This window comes from Ambystoma mexicanum, chromosome 3q (genome assembly GCF_040938575.1).
Source record: "Ambystoma mexicanum isolate Mex_15411 chromosome 3q, UKY_AmexF1_1, whole genome shotgun sequence".
Classification (NCBI taxonomy): Eukaryota; Metazoa; Chordata; class Amphibia; order Caudata; family Ambystomatidae; genus Ambystoma; species Ambystoma mexicanum.
This window is the reverse complement of record NC_090926.1, coordinates 716,489,434-716,509,153: the sequence shown is the minus strand read 5'-3', so window position 1 is coordinate 716,509,153 and position 19,720 is coordinate 716,489,434. Positions and strand designations below refer to the sequence as shown.

Sequence of the window (19,720 nt, the reverse complement as noted above, 5' to 3'; positions counted from 1 at the left end):
CATGGACGGGGGTGCACGTGGGCCCCTGGTGCAGTTGTGAAATATGGGGTAATGACGCAAGGTGCTGGAAGGGCAGTCTATGTGGCTTGGACTGAATGGATGGGGGCGCAGGTTTGGCCCCTGGTGCAGTGGCGGGGGAGAAATGAGGAGATGGACCTGCATGGACGGGGGTGCATGTGGGCCCCTGGTGCAGTGAGGGAAACATGGTGCAATAGTAGTAAGGTGATAGAGGGTAGGGGGCAAGTGGGAGCAGGCGGGTAATAGGATAGCGGAGGCAGGAGGTCTAAGTGGGGGTAGGTGCATTAGTTGGAAGAAGAGGGGTCAAAAGCACAAATTAAAGGTGGGCCAGGAAGGGAAGGGCCAGGGGGTGTTTCTGTAGTGGGAGTAAGGAGTTGGCCAGGTGAGGATGGGTTGTATTTGGGGAGGTGGGGGAAAAAAAGAAGGGTGGTTGAAGGGATGGGGGTTGGCAGAGCTGGCAGCACATGTATTAGGGGTCAGGAGAACGGTTTGGAGGAAGTGAGGAAGTGAGCAGAGGTGGGGTATGTTGCCTGAAGGATGTTTCGCGGGAGAAATTTGGAAGGTAGTTGGAGGTGGGACTAGCAGAAAAAGGGAACGGGGGCGCTTGGACAAGGGAAGAGCGGGGGTTATAAATTGAGATTTCCTGGATTTGTGGCAGATGGGAAATGAGGGCAGGAACAGGGGGGGTTGGCAGTGGCGAAGAGAGTCTCATTCTATTTTCTTTTGCAGATGGGGGCATAGAGGAGAGGTGAGTTACCACAGACATGGAATTGCGGCCAGCTAATTGATATTGGGCAGGGAATGTGGGGAAGAGTTTGTATTGTTTGTATACAACTGAGGACGCAGTCATATCTGTGTTTATTGAGATAAGGGGCTTAGGTGGGTCTATTTGCTGCCCATGTTAGCGGGAGGCAGGGAGCGGCATGGTTTTTTTTGTAGGCTTTAATAGTACACGCGGGGGTATTGCTTAGTATATTAATGAGGAGTAGCTTTGCTACTTGAAATAACAGTGGATGGTTCGGGAGATGGGGCACTAGGTAAGGTGGTAGGACAAAGCTGCCATTGAGGAGGGTTTTGTAAGGGGTTGGTTATTGAAGGGGCAGTGGGTAGGTCTATGAAGAAGTTTAACGGGTAGTTGGGGATGTTGTTAGGGCCACAAGTGCTGGTGCTCAGGGACACAGCTTTTGTTGATTTTCATTTCAAGAGGAGGGAGTGCATCTATCGGTTTATGGGAATACTAGTGAGTAAAGGCGGGACGTGGGCGGTCCTGGACATAATACACATTTTGAAGTAGAGGTAATTTTAGGTTAGGTGGGGCAGAAAGAACACTTCAGGGGAGGGTTTTTCTGTTGCTGGGGGCGTGGCCCCTTTAAATGAGGGGGGAGTGAAGCACAATGGGGGGAATAGCGCAAGAAATCATGGGGGTGGTGTTGTTTGCACAAACGGGCTACCCCGGCGGAACAGGTATGGAAGATGGAGGGGCATGGCCCCAGGGAGAAAGCGGGAAGCCTTGTGAAGCGAGTCTGGGTGTTTTGTGCAGTAAGCCCAAAGAGGTGACCTGGGGGAACGCGAAGCGCTTCCCCCTGGGGTTATTTAGCGCGTCCCCTGGGGTACTTAAGGGGGCTGGTAAAGGTTCGAGCAGGCGACTGTTAGGATGAGCGTTTGTCCCCGCCCTCCCATCCTCTTTTTTTTAGGGCCTGCAAGGATGAACATTTTGGGGCCAAGGGGGTTTTATTAAGCAGTTTTTGTTTTGTTTTCCCCCAATAGCATTTTTCGGGAGTGTTATGACTAAAATTTTAAAGGGCTGGAGGTTTTTTTTTGGCAGTTTTCATGTGACAGGCTGGGGCATTAGTTGGGGAAACTTTATGATGTAAAGCTTCTCTCGTTGCTGATGTGGCAGGTCAGTCTGGCTGCAAGTCATGGGAAGGAGGAGTTTGGTGTAGAGGAGAGTTGTAAGGGTATGAAGTTGGGTGCCGGGGGCTTGGACCCTTTAGATGAGGGGGGAGTGAAGCACAATGGGGTAATAGCGCATGAAATGATGGGAGTGGTGCTGTTTGCACAAACGGGCTACCCTGGAGGAACAGGTATGGAAGATGGAGGGGCATGGCCCTGGGGAGAAAGCGGGAAGCCTGGAGAAGATGGTAAGGAGACGGTAGGGAGCAAGGGATAGGTAGGGAGGAAGTTGAACTGATTTAATTATTTAATTGTTGGGGGAATTGAAAGTATTTAATTTTTAAATTTGTTTGGCAAGTTGTTAAAACAGTTGTGTTAGTCTGTAAGGCCAGTGTGCCAGGTAAACCGTTATTTGTGAGCTTTGGCCTGTCACATTAACGCGGCCTTTTCCACTACAAGCGAGTCTGGGTGTTTGGTGCAGTAAGCCCAAATAGGCAGTGTAGTCAAGCAGGGAGTATTTTCTGACCCTTCCTGTTTTCTCACTTCCACCACATTCATAAGGAAGCCCAATGTTTCCTTCTACAAACACTGCTTAACGCGCCAATTTACACTGAAAAACAATGGTACAATTAGGGATATGTTTTACTGCAGCTTCTGAGTTTCCTACTCTACAGTACCACCCCGACCAGTGTAACTTGGCCTTAGGGCATCCTGGCTAATTTTGCCTATGTTTCCTTTTAGTAGTGTGGGCCACATTTTAATAAACGTTTTTGGCTGCCTGACACCCCTTATTGCGACCGATGTGGACCCTTGACTGAGCAACGCCATGGCCTCCAGGAAAAAAGGGTCTTTGCATTGCATTGCACCTCAGGATTGTCCTTCAGGTTCGACATGCATCCCCAGTACTGGGCCCTGTCCACGCCGCAGCTAGTCCACAAAGCAGCGTTTCCGTTCTTTCCAACGGTCAGCAAGGGAAGGCAACACAAAGAAAATCATAAACCTAGCCATGGCCATCGATTTCAAGGCTAATTTCCACTTAATTGCATATTTCCTTGCTCTGTTATGCTTTGAGTCAAGCACGTTTCACAGGAAAATGACAATTTCCAACATTAATCTTCTATTTCTGAGAGTCCTCCAACGGCGCCTCACCTCTCGCCTGGAGCCCGGTATTTACATAATAGCCTGACCCCAGGGTCGGTGTTCATTACCAAATACACGCGGAGGCCCTGCGGCTGCGGGCGTTCTGTGCCTGCCAGGAAAGGCGCCTTTCCAGAGGCACTCCATGAAGAGGCAGACTCGTGTGCAGGGGGCCAAGGGGCACGGGTGCGTTGCACTCAGCCTTGCCTTGCCCAGTTCTGGGCACCGGGGCATGGCCTGTAACTAAGCCCTTCATTAACATGAGTGCTGCGATAGGCTTGCTGGACCGCTCCCCACGACCACATTAGACGCGTGTAATTTCTCAAGTGCGGCCCTGTCAATGCTGGCAGAGCGGATGGGAACTCTACTAATTGCTTATGAAAGAAGCCAGATTGAGAGGGGTCGATATGGAGAATTTGCTCAGATCTGCGTAGCAGGAATCGCATGGAGAGTACCGTCACACACGCTCACGCATGCCTGCATGCACGCAGACACACACAGCAGGTACAGAACAGGGGAGGACGGCCACGGAAGCGTCCTTCATTCACTCAGGCAGTGCCCCCCAGGTCTGCCCGTGCCATATGCGAGATCCGTGTGCCCCCGCCCCGCCCACTAGAAATGCAGACCAGCAGGGGGCTCACCGCCGAACAACAGAACGGAGCCCCCTGCTGTTCTGCATGTTCTCGTAAGTCTGTTTAAGGGCGCCTTTCCTCCAGCTCGGTGTCATGCAAACAGCGCCTAGTGAAAAGGAGTCGCGCTGTGATTGTTTAGTAGGCGCTGTTGAGTTTATATGACACTGAGCTGGAGGCAAGGTGGCCCCCTTGTGCGGACGCACCCACCTAGCGTACCTTGAGCCGGTGCTGCGCTCAGGTAACAGGCGCAGTACAGGCAGAAGTTGGTCATGCTTACCCTCACATGTACAGTGTTGGTGCGACACAGGTAGCAGCCCTGCAAGCTTTAGTAACACACTCACAAGTACATATATCAATCGTAGCAGGTATGGATGTTTTACTCTCAATCACCGCCCCACAGAATAAGTGCTCATTTTTATTTCATAATTGATATAAAGGGTTAGACTGTGAAGGAACCAAGGCACAGTGAGTCAAAGAAATGAGCCAACATCACCAACTGTGTAAGTGTGGAGGTTGGGACTTGAACTCTTAGGGCCAGAATCTCATTAATGAGCGGAAATGAAAGAAGCGCAGCGGATGCACTTCTTAATTTGAGCTCATTGCTGAAATGCGGGGGTCCCCTTATTCTCACAGGTGACCTGCGCATTTCCGGAAGGGCTCCTCAGTAGCGCAGTGGTGCGTGTCGAGCTCCCTGCACACATTTGTGTCGGGATCGTGCCCCCGGCACTAATGTATGGTAGGCTGCGGCCTCCCAGCAACGAGCGCATTTCCCACAGACGGGCGTTTTCAAGGCCTGCCTCTGTTTAATGCCTGTTAAAAAATAAAAAAATCCCATCCCTTTTTGGGGAATAGAAAAGCCAGTGTGACAGCCATGTTTTAAACCGTGACTGTCACACTTAAAGAAAAATCATGACAGAGCCACAAAAGACGCAGCCCTGATTTGCACATCGACCTCATTTTTGGCGCATTTAAATGTGCATCCCGTTTGAGAATTTCCGGATGTGCTTTTAAATGTGTGCAGAAATGCCCCCTTATATGTACAAAGGCACAAAGAGTGAAAAAAGGGCATCTGGGATGCGCTCATTCTGATGCCCTTTGTGAATTGGGCCGCTCCTTTGTTTGGGCGCAAGTGAGACAATGCGCCAGCACATCTCCTCACTTGTGCCTCAAAAAGGTTTTGAGACTCTGGCCCTAAATGTTTGCCTCTCATCCATATCTCCCTATATGCTCTAGTCATTTACAATCTTGGTTCATAAGTCTGTGGAGGCATTTGAGGCATGCTGGCACTGCATGCACGTGGACACACCACATGCAATATCATAGCACTATTCGTAAGGCCAAGTGTTCCTTCTATCAGCAGAAAGTTGCAGTAGCCGTAGCTCAACACAAGGACATTTTTTCCCTAATGAATACACTTGCATCTTTTCCCAATTCTGTATCCAGGGAAGTTCCATCCCAAGCTTTTGGTGATTCTCTTTCATCTTTTTTTGTACAGATAATAATTGATATCTGGGCAAGTATATCTATCACTGACCATTTAGTTGATGCGTCTATTTTGTAAAGCCTCACTCATTCTTATTCTTCCACCCGTGTATTTTCTGTAGAAGACCTCTTACAGGCAACATCCAAACTTAAGTTAACATCTCCGGCGCACCCTATTCCTCTAGATATCTGGAAAGAAATCATGGCATCCCTTGGATCCCTCAGGTGGCAAATGTTTCTTGCACCACTGGGTTGATTCCTATGGAGTTGAAGCAGTCATTAGTTGCCCCGCTTCTAAAGAAAAAGTCTTTGGACCCTTCTATGGCAGCACATTTTGTCAACCCATCTCTCTTGTTTCTTTTCAGATGAAGCTCCTTGAGTCTCCTATTTCTCCTCGGCTCAGCCAGTTCCTAGTGGAATCATTTTTGTTTGCGTTCCTTCCTATCAGGTTTTTGACCGAGTCGAGGAACTGAGAGTGTTGTCGTCTCAGCCATGGACAATCTAGTGAGGTTCTCTGACCAATGTGGAGTGGGGGCACTGGTTTTATTAGATCTCTTGCCTTGCCCTTGCTGGCATTTGGGGCTAGGTATTAGCATGGTTCTCTTCCTTCTTGTCTGACAGGACGCAAATAGTTTCTCTTCCTCTTTTCTGCTCAGCATCTGCTCCTCCATCTTGCAGTGTTCTGCAGCGCTCAGCCCTTACCCCTATTATTTTTAACATATATGCACCCCACGGCTTTAGGTGTTATTCATATGCAGATGATACAGATTTTAGTTCAGCTGAATCTTCTGCATTCAGACACGTCATCTCAGTTTAGAAGCTGCCTTGAGGCCGTAGGATGATGGATGAGTTCCAACTGGTTGAAATATAATGGGGACAAGACAGAGGCACTTGTGGCTGGCCCTCTGTCTATGGCTGCCCTTTGGACCCCCTCTTTTTGGCCTCTTTCATTGGGACCTTTTCCTTCTCCTATGGTGGTTGTCAAAGACTTCAAAGTCTTGGGAGTGAAGTTGTCTTCTCTCTCTCTCTCGGAAGGGTCAGGTTGGCACTGTCTGTCAGCAGGGAGGGCACTGACAGCTGAAGATACTTCGGAAAGTTTGTCCGTTCCTCCCGAGACACCTTCATGCATCAGTGGTTGCTTCCTTGATTATGAGCCGTTTGGACTACTGCAATTCGCTGCATTCGCGCTGCATTCGGCGCAGCCTCTTTATTTTATCATCCGCCTTCAGTGATTGCAGAATCTTGCAGCTCAGGTGCCTACTGGGTCTCCTTACGGTGCGCATATCACACTCATTCTGCACCACCTTCACTGGCTCCGGGTGGTAAAACACATTGGCCCTCATTACAACACCGGCGGTAACCAATGGCGCTAGTAGCACCATGGTTGCTGACGGTATTGTAACAAGTCCGCCAATGCTAAATGGGGAAATACCGCCCCATTCCAAGGTTGGCGGGGCGGTAATTCCCCATTTACCATAGGCCCTTTCCCATTCCCATTTTTGCCCCATATGGCTCAATGGGACTGGGGAAGGCGGTAATTACGGTACCGCAAATTGCGGTACCGTAATTACCTCGGAAGTCCCTTTGCGGGTCCCTGCTTTAACGGCCGGTCCAGACCAGCCGTTAAGGTCGGGAGCCGCAAAGGGACCTCATAATCAGGAATTAAGGGTTTAACAGTGCCGACACCTTTTACGGCGCCGTTAAAACCGTAACGCCAGGGTTGTAATGACCCCATTGTATTTAAGTCTCTCTGCCTTGTTCATCGTGCCATTCATGGAGTGGGAGCTGAGTAGCTTCGGGTTAAGTTCCAGCACTATGTCCATACCCAGACTCTCCGTTCCTTGGATAGCTAGCTACTGGTGTTTCCATGTTATAAATTGGCTAGAACTGGTGGATGGGCTTTTCAGTAGCCGCAGCCAAGCTGTGGAACACTTTGCCACCAGACATTGAATCATCTTTTGTTCAGACATGCCCTGACAACTTTTTTGTTTTGACTCTTACTGGCATGACCTAAAATCGGATTGTACCTACAGCGCCAAGCTGCCTCTGGCAAAGTGTGCTTTATAAATCCTATAACATAACATGTGTGAGACCAGAAGAGGATGAGATGACTGACCGCACGTTCTGATGTGCGTGGCAGCTCTGCACTTGCAGTGATTGTGCCCGGATCTTCTCAGCAAACAGAACTCAGGCAGAATCCATGTGCTTACAACGGGGGTGGGGGTGGAGAGGTCGTAATACCATTGCCTTTGCAAGATCGGCTGCTACCTTTTCAGATGTAATATTTTATCATGTAAAGTGATCTTGTGCAGCGCACTTCTGGCATTGGTGCAGCCTCATGGCGCACGGTTCTGGAAATAAAATGGGCAGGGCCAGGAAGGTTAGGGGAGCATGGTGCAAATCCTGAGCTCTGGGTGCACGCAGGCCAGAAGTACTGAAGTCCTGTGCACAGTTTATCGTGGTGACACTTTGGCGAATGTCTTATCCTGGGGGCACACACCAAGTCCTCTAAACTACATGTACTGCGCTCAGTGGAGGAGCCACTGGACTGGGAGGCAGAAGGGGTTGTCATAGTCCTAAAGGTGTAGTGGCTTGTGTACTGAGCTCCAGTTGGCCCCAATGTAGTACTATTTATAAGGCTGCATGGTATATGGGGGTCTGTGTATGTATTTTAGAGGTGAAAGTAGATTGAAAAATGAGTAGGTTATATGGGAGTGGAAAAGGTATTAAGGAGGGCTCTTGAGGAGTCCTGTTTGGAGTTCAAAGACTAGACCAACCGGGCACAAGTCTGCCATCTTGCCGGAGGCATAGGACCTCTAATGTTGGTACTTGTTTGTATGGCATATTCAGGGGAGGAATTGGGCCAGAACTCCATGGAGTTGCATTCCGGCAAAATGTGCCTCGCCAGAGCAATACCGTAGAAGTGACCGAATTGAATGTTTTCGAGGAAGAAGTGACTGAATCGTTTTTTTAAATTTTTTTACAGAAAAAAAACGTTTTCAATCAAATATATATGGGGTGGAGTAAGGGATATTAATAAATGTAAGGGGAAGGAGAGGGACAGCTGCGGTCTCCCCCTCAATAAAAATAAATAAAACATTCGGTCAGTTCACTTTTTCGAAAACATGGATTCGGTCAAACCACCTACATCCTTGCCAGAGCAGACTTTTTGGTTTTGTTTACAGTCTGGTCTGCCATGCACAAGTGCACATGTTCGTGATTACTCTGATTTGACCACCTGTATGTAGCGATGGACCCACAAACCCGGACGCAGAAACCAGTGTTCATGCCGTGAATTCCTTGTGTGTCTCCACTGTGTGTAGAACTGGATCATTATGGCCGCGATGAGCCTAATCGTGGATGTGGGTAGATGCTTTCCCGCAGCTAAATCCTTTCCTACATCCCCATCTATTGGAGCTCTCGGTTTTCAGACCCTCCTAGTGGAAATTTGTTTTTCTTTCCAGAGTTCCGGGGGCAATTAATCTTTCCTTATCACGTGTCCAGGAAAACGCAAAAAAGGAGCTTTATGCTGCCCCAATGCCAAGGCGAACAATGCTGCATCTATCCTTTTTAGCCAGGAGCCGCGTGGTGCATTGTTTGTGCTTCCGCCCTTCTCATCCCAGGGGACAGAGGAGACTATGAAGCTCTTCAAGGGACCTTCCCAGGGCGCAACGCTCCACCATGCGTCACGTCCGCGCACGCTGCACGCCTTTCCGTTCGGAGCTGCCGTGCATTGTTTCCGCATTTTGTATCATATGGCGCATCCATGCCTGATTTTGGGAGTGATGGACGTCTTGAAAAAAATACAAATCAGAAGAAACGTCATTGCTGAAATGATTCGCGAAAGCGCCTTTTCTGGGGCGAAACCAATCTCAAATTCATATCATTCACAAACAGGCACATCTGTAATTACGTAAATACATGTTTACGTCAAGTTACTTATAGGGAGCATCATCAATGTATTTCGCCTATTCCCTTTCCAATCCCGCACAGCAATAACAGAGGGCAATGCATCAGCAAATCACAGTAAATACTCAAGGATCCCACGACGTGGTTAGATGGAGCAGCTGTGATTTAGTTACACAGTCAGCAGCTGATACATTAGACCAAGGGCTGAATGTATGAACTCTAAGCCAATAATTTGAGATTCACAAAGGACATAGAGGAAAATCAAAAGGGATTCCTGGCGACATGATCGCAATCGTGATATTACTGCATCATGAAATGGTATTGTAGCGGAGCATTCAGGTGACCCATGCCTTCTGTTCAGACCCCAAGCAGTTAATCTCAAAACGGTAAGGTAAATGCAAATTCTGCAAAGAAACCCTGAAAAGCACCCCTGACCTTGCACCAACTCAAAGCAGGATCAATCTGCCAAGAATACAAGACCCCACACACACAGTTCTCATCCCTCTTCAAAATTGCAGCAATCAATTCTGTGGTGAGAAAGAAAGGGCTCTGATTACAGAGAATGCATAACAGAGCATGCTTTTTCAGCGAAAACAGTAACAGTGAAAACATATGGATTTTGTTTTGGGGGGGTCCCCTGCCCAAACCCCCCGTTTCTCCATGTGATTAAACAAACCCCATTCCCACCCGTTTTAGCCCACCCCACATCTTTTTAAAGTTTTTTTTTACTCTGTTTTTGGTTCTGTTATAGCATTCTCTGTATTTATATTCTCTATTATCAGTGGATACCAAAGAAACAGGCAGATCTAAATAAAGCCAGGCAAAGGTTGTGCTATTTGATGAGAGATCGAAGTGAAAGAGACATTTGGGAGATATTGGTACACAGGTGTGATTAGGGAACCTGAGCCAATAATTGACCATGCCACAGAGTGTAGGCGGTCAGAGCCCAAACATGTGCAGGTGTCATGTGCCACATGCAACACTGAAGGTTGATAGCAGGAACATTATGAATGACATTTCAAACAATAGCTACTACTCTGGGCAACCCTCTGTCATGTCCCGCACGGACACAGTTAATCTCTAGCGAGCACTCACTCGTTACGTCGTGCCTCACCCAATTAAAGTGCGTGCAAGTCGCGCATGCGCAGAGGGATTTGCCATGCACAACAGTTGCTGGCATGAGAAAATAAAGTTACGTCGCTCCACATTCTGGCTGCGCATATTCTTTGCAGTCTCATACACTCGGCGCCAGGACAATGGCATAGAGGATGGGATAAGATACAAGAAGCCTCATTCAATCCACGTTTCACACATTCCCTCAGGATTGATACATTTTGACTGACAGTAAGGCTGAATGAAATACGAACCAGGCACTTGTCTCCAACGAAACAAGATTGCACAAGCAGAACTTTAAAATGTCAGACAATGAACATAATGAAGAGGACCCATCTACTACAGCTGTTTTTTTTCCATCCCATTCCATTCGACATGAATGACCAGCAGTCACTAGGTCCACACCGGGAGCTATGGCTTAGGCAATCTGGTGGCTCACTGTGACTTCCACAAATTAACAAATGATGCGGTAATTAGACCCCAAATCATTGGAGGATGTTTGTCTTCGGCAGTTCGAAAGAAATTACTCTGAGAACTATTTCCTCTTGTCACAATACTGCTGATGGCCAGAACAGAAGCCAGAGCAGACACACAAACGTCCTGAATTGGGACCAGCAAAGTATTGGTGAAGGAGCAGGTATATAAGGTCATGCAAGGGGGCAAGAACATATGCCCTAGCTATAGCTTCCTGAAGTGGTAGGCATCATCAGGGCGATGTTATCAATGTGGCCTGCCGTTTCCTCATGAAGAAGGAGTAAGATGGCATACCCTGAGACAGAAATGCAGCAACTGTGGCAGAGAAAATCACATAGCTGCTGTCTGCAACTCATTACCTGTTAATTCACAGGGAAACAACTTCCCACCGGCCATACAAGATTCTCATACACATGGCTCTGCACCAGCGAGAAGAGACATAAATGCAAGGCGAGATCTTGTAAGCCACGCTCACCAAGTGACAGGGAGATCTTCCTCACCCCCATCCTTTCATAGGAAGAGATGAGAATGATTATGCATACATGATGACGCAGCTAGCGACACCACCTGCTAGTGACATTGACATATTTTTAGGAGAACACCAAGCCAAATGTGTCATTGACACGGGATCAGTGCTAAACATCATGTGCATGTCAGAATTTCACAAGGTGGTTCACCTACCATGACTGATGCTGTCGGAACTGAAGGTATTTCAATGTGCTGCGAAAGGCCCAGTGATGCATCACAGAAAATTCTCTACGACATTCTGCTACAAAAGAAAACAGGCAATAGCAAAATCCCTGTTCTCCAAGGAGAAGTACCAGGGAGCAATCTACTAGGTTGTCCCACTGCGAATGAGATGAACATTGCAGCTGTGATTTATGCCATGCAACACAAAATTCCAAATACAGAGAGATTTCCATCATTATTCAAAGGTATTGGTCACCTCAAGGGAGCACCAGTAGCACTCCACCTTGATGAGGCCATAACACCAGTGGCACAACACCCTTAGAGAATACCGATCCAACTCTAACCACAGGTTGAAAAGGAGATACAATGTCTTCTATCTGAGGACATCATTGAACCAGCTAGTTACCCCACACCGTAGGTCTCTCACATTGCAGCAGTGCCCAAAAAGGGAGCACTCGATAAGATACGCATATGCATTGACATGAGACAACCCAACAAAGCAATTGAATGTGAAAGGCACCTTGAAATGCACCTAGATGACTTGATCCGCCTGCTCACTGGTACAAAGGTATTCTCAAAACTCGATTTGAATAAGGGTTACCATCAAATCAAAGTGGATGTGCATTCCAGATACATCATCACTTTTGCCATCCACATTGGACTTTTTTGGTATAAAATACTTTATTTTGGCAAATCATTGGCAGCAGAGATTTTCTAAGAAAGCCTCTGAAGAGTAATTGACATGCGAGGAACTGTTTCAATTACAGCAATGATATTCTAATATTTGGTGCCACAATCGAACAACATGACCAGGCATTGACACAAGTGTGAACCGCACTGATGGAAGCAGTGTTAACTCTCAATCCTTAAAAATGTTCATTTCATAAGTCGCATCTCAATTTCTTCAGACATGCTTTCTCGCAGAAAGGGATGAGTCCTGATCCAGGAAAGGGGGCAGCCATCTGAGAGATCTTGTCTGCCAAACTCAAGTCACTCACTGTAATGTTATCATTTTGTATGTTAAACTTGATCATATGTGCTTCCTTATGCTGCAGGAGATACTTCATATTAGGATCCATAGGAAATGTGTTTCTTTGGAGTAACTATGTTTTCTATTCTTCCTTCCCATAAATCACCATCTACATGGATCAGTGTTAGTCCTCCAACTGTTACCACGGCGTCCTGGGGTACCGTCATAAAGAACACACTGTACTGCAATGGCCTTATTACAAAAGAACTTTGACTCAGGTATGTGACCATGTAATTCTCTACATATATACTAACCAGCCCCCTCTGCTTGATTAATTTGGCATGCACTAACACCTGAGGTTTTGTATTACTGATTGACACCTCACATCCTTCAGTAACTGCTTGATCTACCTGTAGCCCACATAAAGAATGTGTTGCATCAGGTAAGAATGGTTTTCCTGGGCATATATAATTGTGTTCCTTGGACTTTTTTCAAGTATGTAATTTTGGAATTAGATACTTCTTCCATGTTTGAAATGCCACCATTCCAGGAGTCACAATGTGTATGTATTTATCATTCTGCCATAAGCCTACATTATGTACAATTCTGATTTAGCATATCAATTCTAAGGTAGTATATGAAATGCTTAGTAAAAATTCAACCGCCATATGCTCTACATCTATTTATAAGGGAATTGCACTTCCCATTTTAAATGCGTTTTTTTCCTGTATTGGTTCTATTTCCTGCCATGTTATCTGTGACATAATTTGCTGGGTCATGTCATATGACACAAAATACAAAGGAATGTGACCTTGTATCAACTCAGACACTCCGTCTTGACATCCTGCAAAAATGTGGTTAATAACACTTCCAATGGGTTTATAAAATTCATCATATCCTGCAATAGCACATTCTGTCTGACCAGTGCATTTATATTACGCTCTAACAGCATTGATTGCTCTTTTAGGCTTGCAATAGCTAGATTCCCATACTGCACCAATTCCTTCTGCTCCAATTTAACTGTGTCCGATCTTTGTTGTAAAATCCTTAAATCTTGGCCTAACTCTCATGCCTTTTCATTTAGCGTGTTCACTGATACTGCATTTGCCGTCGACACAGTTGTCCCATCAATAGCCCCAATTATTGTGACTACGATTCCCGCTATCAGAAATTCTGCCATTAAAAGTTCCCTTCTTCTCTTGGCATTTTTATTTATGAATGTTTTGTCCAATTGAACCAATACCTCTTTTACCACTCTTTTAACGCTTTCCCTACCTATCTGAACTCATTATCCCACTTGAATAGATTTAACGTCTGTAAAATGTACAATTGTTTTAAAAATAATGCTTGGGTCCACGCTAACATTGATGGAATATGCACCTATTCCATAAAATTAATCTGGGGGAATCCTCCATTACAATGCCTGATGCTGGCACCGGCTTGCGCATAACTTATCCAACTGTTGGTGTGGCCTGTGTCCGTATTACTGTCCACATTATAAATTAAACATTTCAAAAAAATGCAAGCAAGTCAGTCTTTATTCCTCTTTCTCCTGCTGTGTAACATGGACTGCAGCCTGGTCACCTGGTCTTCGCCTCTATATCCACCAGCCTTTCGCCACCTCCTTTCTTGTCCCGGGGACTACTCCTTTCTCCAGGCTCCATAGTGCACAGCACACAACCCTTTGAAGGAAAATTAGTTATTCATTTCTAGAACAGAAGAAAAAGACAGACATGTTAATGATCGAGTACTAACAATTGTATTCAATTTATTTTATCTCAACATTTCATTCATTCCTCCATGCACACTAAGCACTCCTATTTACCTGGTACATTGAATCCTTTTTGCTGAAATCCATGTCCATCCCATTGTGAACTATCGTGAACCACATTACTCCCCTAGATCGTGATGCATCTCTATTCCTGATGTATTCAGTACCCTTTTAACCCTTAATTGTTCCACTGGGCTGCTCCAACCATTTTATTTCATGTTTTTTGGGTAATTTGATTAATGTGAACAGATTGTTCCACGGCCAGATTGACTTCCTTCCTTAGTATTCTATATATCACAGGCAATATTTTGTCCACAATTTTGAAAGGGCCACACCAGGAAGCCAGGAACTTAGAATTCTTATTTTTTCCTTTCACAAAATAAGACTGATATACTTGGTCACCTATCTCATATTCTCTAATGGTTGATTTTCTGTAATAGTACGACTTTGCACCATTGGCTCTTATTTCTATATTTCTTTGTGCAAATGCAAATGCTTCCTTAACTCTTCCACATATTCATAAATTGTGGATGCATTTACCAAGACTTGCTCATTGGTCCTACATAACAAGTGTTGGGGAAGTACCGTTTTCCTGCATGCAATTAACTTGTGCGGGCTATTTGTGGACTTTGATGGTGTCACTCTAATAGCTGTGAGTGCTAAAGGGAGTCCTAAATCCTAACTAGACCCTGCTTACATCGTTCCACTGCCCCACTAGAAAATTGCCAATATGAAATATGTAACTTCTTCTTCACCTCTAAGATTTGTCACATCTTGGTCATTACGGCACTGCTAAAATGACTTCCACAGTCTGACTCTATTCTGTGGGGAAAGCCAAACCCATGAAAATTTGTGATTCATCAATAAGGTTGCCGTGGTCTGTGCACTGCAATCAGGAGCAGGTATACATTCCAACCATTTTGACATTAAACATGTAACAGTCAGCATATACTTCTGGGACCTTTCCACGTGTTCACTGATTGGATATCATAATTTTGTACCCACACATTTCCGATTCCTGCCACTAACTCTTTTTCAGGGTCACATGGTATGCACAACCATCCACATATGCGGTTGGGAAATTTTGACACCTTTAATCAAATGCTTTGTGTGGGGTGAATGTACACATTCCACCAACTCAGTTTCCAATTCTGTACTGTCTGTGGTTCTAACAAATGCACATCATGTAATTCTGCAAGCCCATGGGCCACTGGACTCTTTTTATTGTGCCCTCTATGGGGAACCCTTCTAATAAAAATGCCCATGATGTAATTCTTGATTGGGCTAAATTTCCTGATCTGATCCTTTTACTTTGTAGAAATTATAGAGGTTGATGTGCAGTGTCAACGATTACTCGCTGCCCTTGGATAATCGGGCAGAAAGTTGTAATGCCCAAACGGTTGTTGTAGTGCTTTTTCACATTCATTATATTTGGTTTCTACTTGTGACAAAGCTTTGCTGGCATATGCAATGGTTTTGTTATTCAAATCGTGCTTCTTATACAAAGCCGCTGACATGCATATGTCTGTGAACGCTATCTCTATAACGATATTTTGGTTCTTCTTTGGATAAGCCAAACATGGTGCCCTTGCCAAATGATCTTTTAATTTAGCTACCCTGCCATGCTGTTACTGCAACCATTTCCAGGGCACACCTTGTTTCAGTAGCTTAGTTAGCGGATGTGTGATTTCTGCATAGTCTTCAATACATTTTCTATTGTAACTTGTCAACCCCAATAAACCTTTCAAACCCTACAACTGTGGGATCCTGCAACTTTTGAATAGCTTCTATCTTTTTCTTCTGCAGGTTCTACCCCTGGTCTGTGATTTCATTTCCCAAGTATTTTACCCTTTTAATGCACAACACAATTTACTTGATGTATAAGCGCCCTACAAAAGCACAATAAATATATAAATAACCTTCTGGTAATGTGGCTACATGCAGATCAGTGTACCCACAATCATCGGCATCTCTGGGGAATACATCCTTGAATTCTGAAAATATTTTCCTCATTTGGTCCCTTTCTAAGTCACTTGTACATGCATCTGCAGCTTGAATTTGTTATGATATGATATTTTATTCATTTTGCGCCCACAAACAAGTGTTTCAGGGAGAAACGAGGCAAGGGAGGGGTACACGGGAGGACAAAACAATGATGTTACTAGTCCCAGTGACATTGAGAATGCGCAAGTGCAGTGGAGAGGAAATGGGGAAAGTGCCAGGGGCATGGGAGGAGTGTAAAGTGCTGAACACATGATCAAAACAACAACAGATAGTGCAGACAGCAGGTGGCAAGTGCAAGGATCAAGTGCAGACAACGGGTGTCTGATAATTGCAGGTAAGGGGGACTGTAGGGTTGCAGATACAGATCCAAGTGCGAGGGTTGCCAGGAGGCAGTGAGCGTATGCAGCTGGATGGGAAGGAAGCTGGCCACGAATTCAGAGGGCAGGCAGGTGCCCAGTACAAAGAACAGACAGAGATCAGCAGGGGAGAGGAAGAGAGAAGGCAGGAGCAAAGAGGAAGGCCTTCAGGTGCTTCCAGAACCAAAGATGGTTCTCCTTGAGTTTCAGAGAGGCAGAGAGGCTGTTCCAGAGGGAGGCCCCAGCCAAAGAAAGAGATCTACCACCAACTCGTTGCTTGGAGAAGTGACTGACCCCGAGGGAGTTGGAGGTGGAGGAGTGAAGCTTGAGTAGGAAGGTATTTCAGAAGGGAGAAATGAAGATATTACAGACTCAGCCCGAGAAGGCCTAGTGGACAATGCAGAGGGTCTTGAACTTAATCCTTGCAGCCACTGGGACCCAATTAAGGGATTTCAGGGCTGGAGAGATACGATCCCTAGGATTGAGGTCATGGACAATTCTTACAGTCCTTTTCTGGATGAGTTGCAGAGGGTGGAGAGTAGTGGCAGGCAGATTTAAAAAGAGGCTGTTGCAGTAGCCCAGCCTAGAGAGGATCAGGGATCTAGAGGCAGTGAACTTCTGGGGGAAGGTGAGGAAAGGAAGAATACTCTTGATGAGGTGCAGTTGGTAGTTAGACTTCTTAGAGACGTCAGAGATGTGTGAAGAAAAGGAAAGCGTGGAGTCAAAGATGAACCAGAGGCTCCTAGCCACACAGGTGGGAGCAGGAAGAGGGCCTAAGAGAAGCCAGCCAGAGAGTGACAGGAGAGGAAGATGCAGGAGTGCCGATGAGCAGGATCTCTGTCTTACTGGCATTTTAGAAAACTCTGTCAAATACTCCAGAAGAGGATTTTCTGTGTTTTCCTCTAATTGTGTGGCAGTATCTTTTTGGACAGATCCCACTCTGAGGTATCTTGGCCTTTCTACATCCATCTCAATTCACTGTCTCATTGCCATCCAACCAAAATATAATGCAATCATCCCGGTGATGACAAATCACATTTCTTGGTTCATAAGGATATACTGACTGTATTCTGATGACCCCTTTGGGTTTGGAGCCTAAACACTCAGGCAGTTCATTTCATAAAAAGTGACATACCTGTCAAACCAGATATTACATTATGCCTCTTATTACAAACGATTTGTATGTACATTGGCCTATGGCAAGTTGCTTGAAAATTGCACGCAAATAACTCTCTGCGGCAAGGTCTTGACCTTAGAAATTGATGTAAGCCGCCATCTCGAATCAAGCCTACATTTTAGGTTAGAAACCGCCATTTTGGGGTTTTATACAAAGTCACACTGTAATCTAAAATGGCCGTTTCGTGTGTCCTTGTTCTTGCCTTAACCTCTCCAACCTTTGTAGGGAAGTTAATGTCCAACCTGCCTTCAGGCTACATGTTAGGGTCATGTAGGCCTTGTCCTTTGTTGACCTCGGAGCAGGGGATTACTTGAATTAGCAATGTTAAACTGCAAGTATACAAGAACAGTAATGCTATCCGAATATAATATACGAAACATTGTTTGGTCTGTATTAAAGCAATATATAAAGAGTGTAAATGTTAAATTGAAGAATAATGGAGTGTGTTAGTAAATGTATCGAAAAGTAAACCGCATGCACAAGATATGTAAATTAGGAAAGTGAACCTGGCGCGACCCTAGCCCAGTGCATGATTAACCTGTAAGGGGGCTGGACATCATTTTACAAATTGTATAAAAGCACCGATGTCCAGCTAGGAAATTCCCTCACTGCTCATATTGGACCTGCTGGTGGTCTCTGTGATGTATTGACGGCCAAATAGTTATTTGTGTACTTTGTTGAACACTGTTCAGTTTTGTAATAAAGATTCTGGGATTCTTTATAAACCCGTGTCGGTGTATTTTTCCTTTGCTCGGTGTAACAGCCGTAATATTGTATTTTTTATGATTTCACAGATGGCACCCGAATAGGGACCCTCAAGATTGACTTCGTCTCGTTGAAGGTTGGCTCGGCTATCGGACCGGGATCAGACAGTGTCAACAGAACCGGCCACTCTAAAACGAGAAGTGAATTCCTCGACAAAACTGCACAATCCGATCCCTGGACGGTGAGCTATAGCCCGAGACGACATCTTGACGAGGGTCCATATATTTGAGGTGGGTAAATTTGCCAAAAATCACCAGACACGTGGATCCTTTGCATTGTCCTTAGTAACCCGATCGGGCCTCCCAGTCCTTTGGTCAGGTGAATCGTGTCCCGATTCTTAAATTAACCCTGACAAATCTGAATTTGGAGCATTGTACTCGCGAGCACAATTATTTAACCAGGTAACACCAGAACTTTGATATGCCTGGGGAATTGTCTGCCTGCTTTAGGGCATTTTTCCGCAGTGACAGACAATCGTTGGAAGATAGCCGTCCCACACTACAGGAGGGGCCGCCGGCATGTACTATATACTGTAAGAAAGGCTTTGGTAGTATAGCATTTAATGACACTTGGCACAGACAAACCAGACATAATTCTAATCTTCCGTGGCCGACCAATGGTAGTTTTGAAATCCCTCGTACAGAATATTTAGAGTCTGTATTAGTAAAGAAGAAGGCTAAGTCTGCAGCATTTGACGCGTTGCATAGTTGGAAAATAGAAGCTTTGCAGCAACAAAAGAGTAGAGAGAAACATATGCGTCGACATATGACAAGTGTCGAAAAGGCACGGTTATATTATCAAAATAAGCAATTGGAGTCAGCTAGGAACACGGACAGGGCATTTCAATTAGGCATTCAGAAAATCTACTCTTCAAAAGGTTTTCATACGTCAGACGAATTGATTAATAAACTTTTGCATGAACGAAGGCCTGATGCCTCCGTGCCACCTCCATATGTCCCTCCTCCTGGCGCTTTGCCCCTTCCTGTTGTAGTTCCCCCTCCCATAGTTCCTCCGGTCCTCCCTGTTGTTCTTCCTGTTGTTCTTCCAGCCGTCGCCTCTTTGCCTGCCCCCTTGCCTTCACCTGTTGCTATTCAGAATGTGTCTACTCTTCCTCTTCCAAGTGATCCTGCATCGCTTGTAGTAGACCAGGGGGCAAGACCAAGGGTTGTGACTCGTAATACTGTATCGCCAGACAAAGGAATGAATTGACTGCTTGGGCTAAACATTGTACGGAGAAGGGTGAACAAGTTGATGTTTTTCCACACTCGAAAATTTAAAAGATATTCCTGAGAAAAATGTTTTTATCGAAGGACTAGGGCTCATTTAAGT

The 19,720-nt window shown here is 45.6% G+C and overlaps 1 long non-coding RNA gene across 1 annotated transcript in view; it reads left to right on the top strand.

Moving 5' to 3' along the window:
- Positions 1-19,720, top strand: part of LOC138582904 (uncharacterized) — a 139,586-nt gene that overhangs the window by 103,274 nt on the left and 16,592 nt on the right. The window contains exon 3 of the long non-coding RNA XR_011305102.1: positions 12,507-12,596. This is a non-coding gene — a long non-coding RNA (uncharacterized lncRNA). The remainder of the gene's footprint in view (positions 1-12,506; positions 12,597-19,720) is intronic.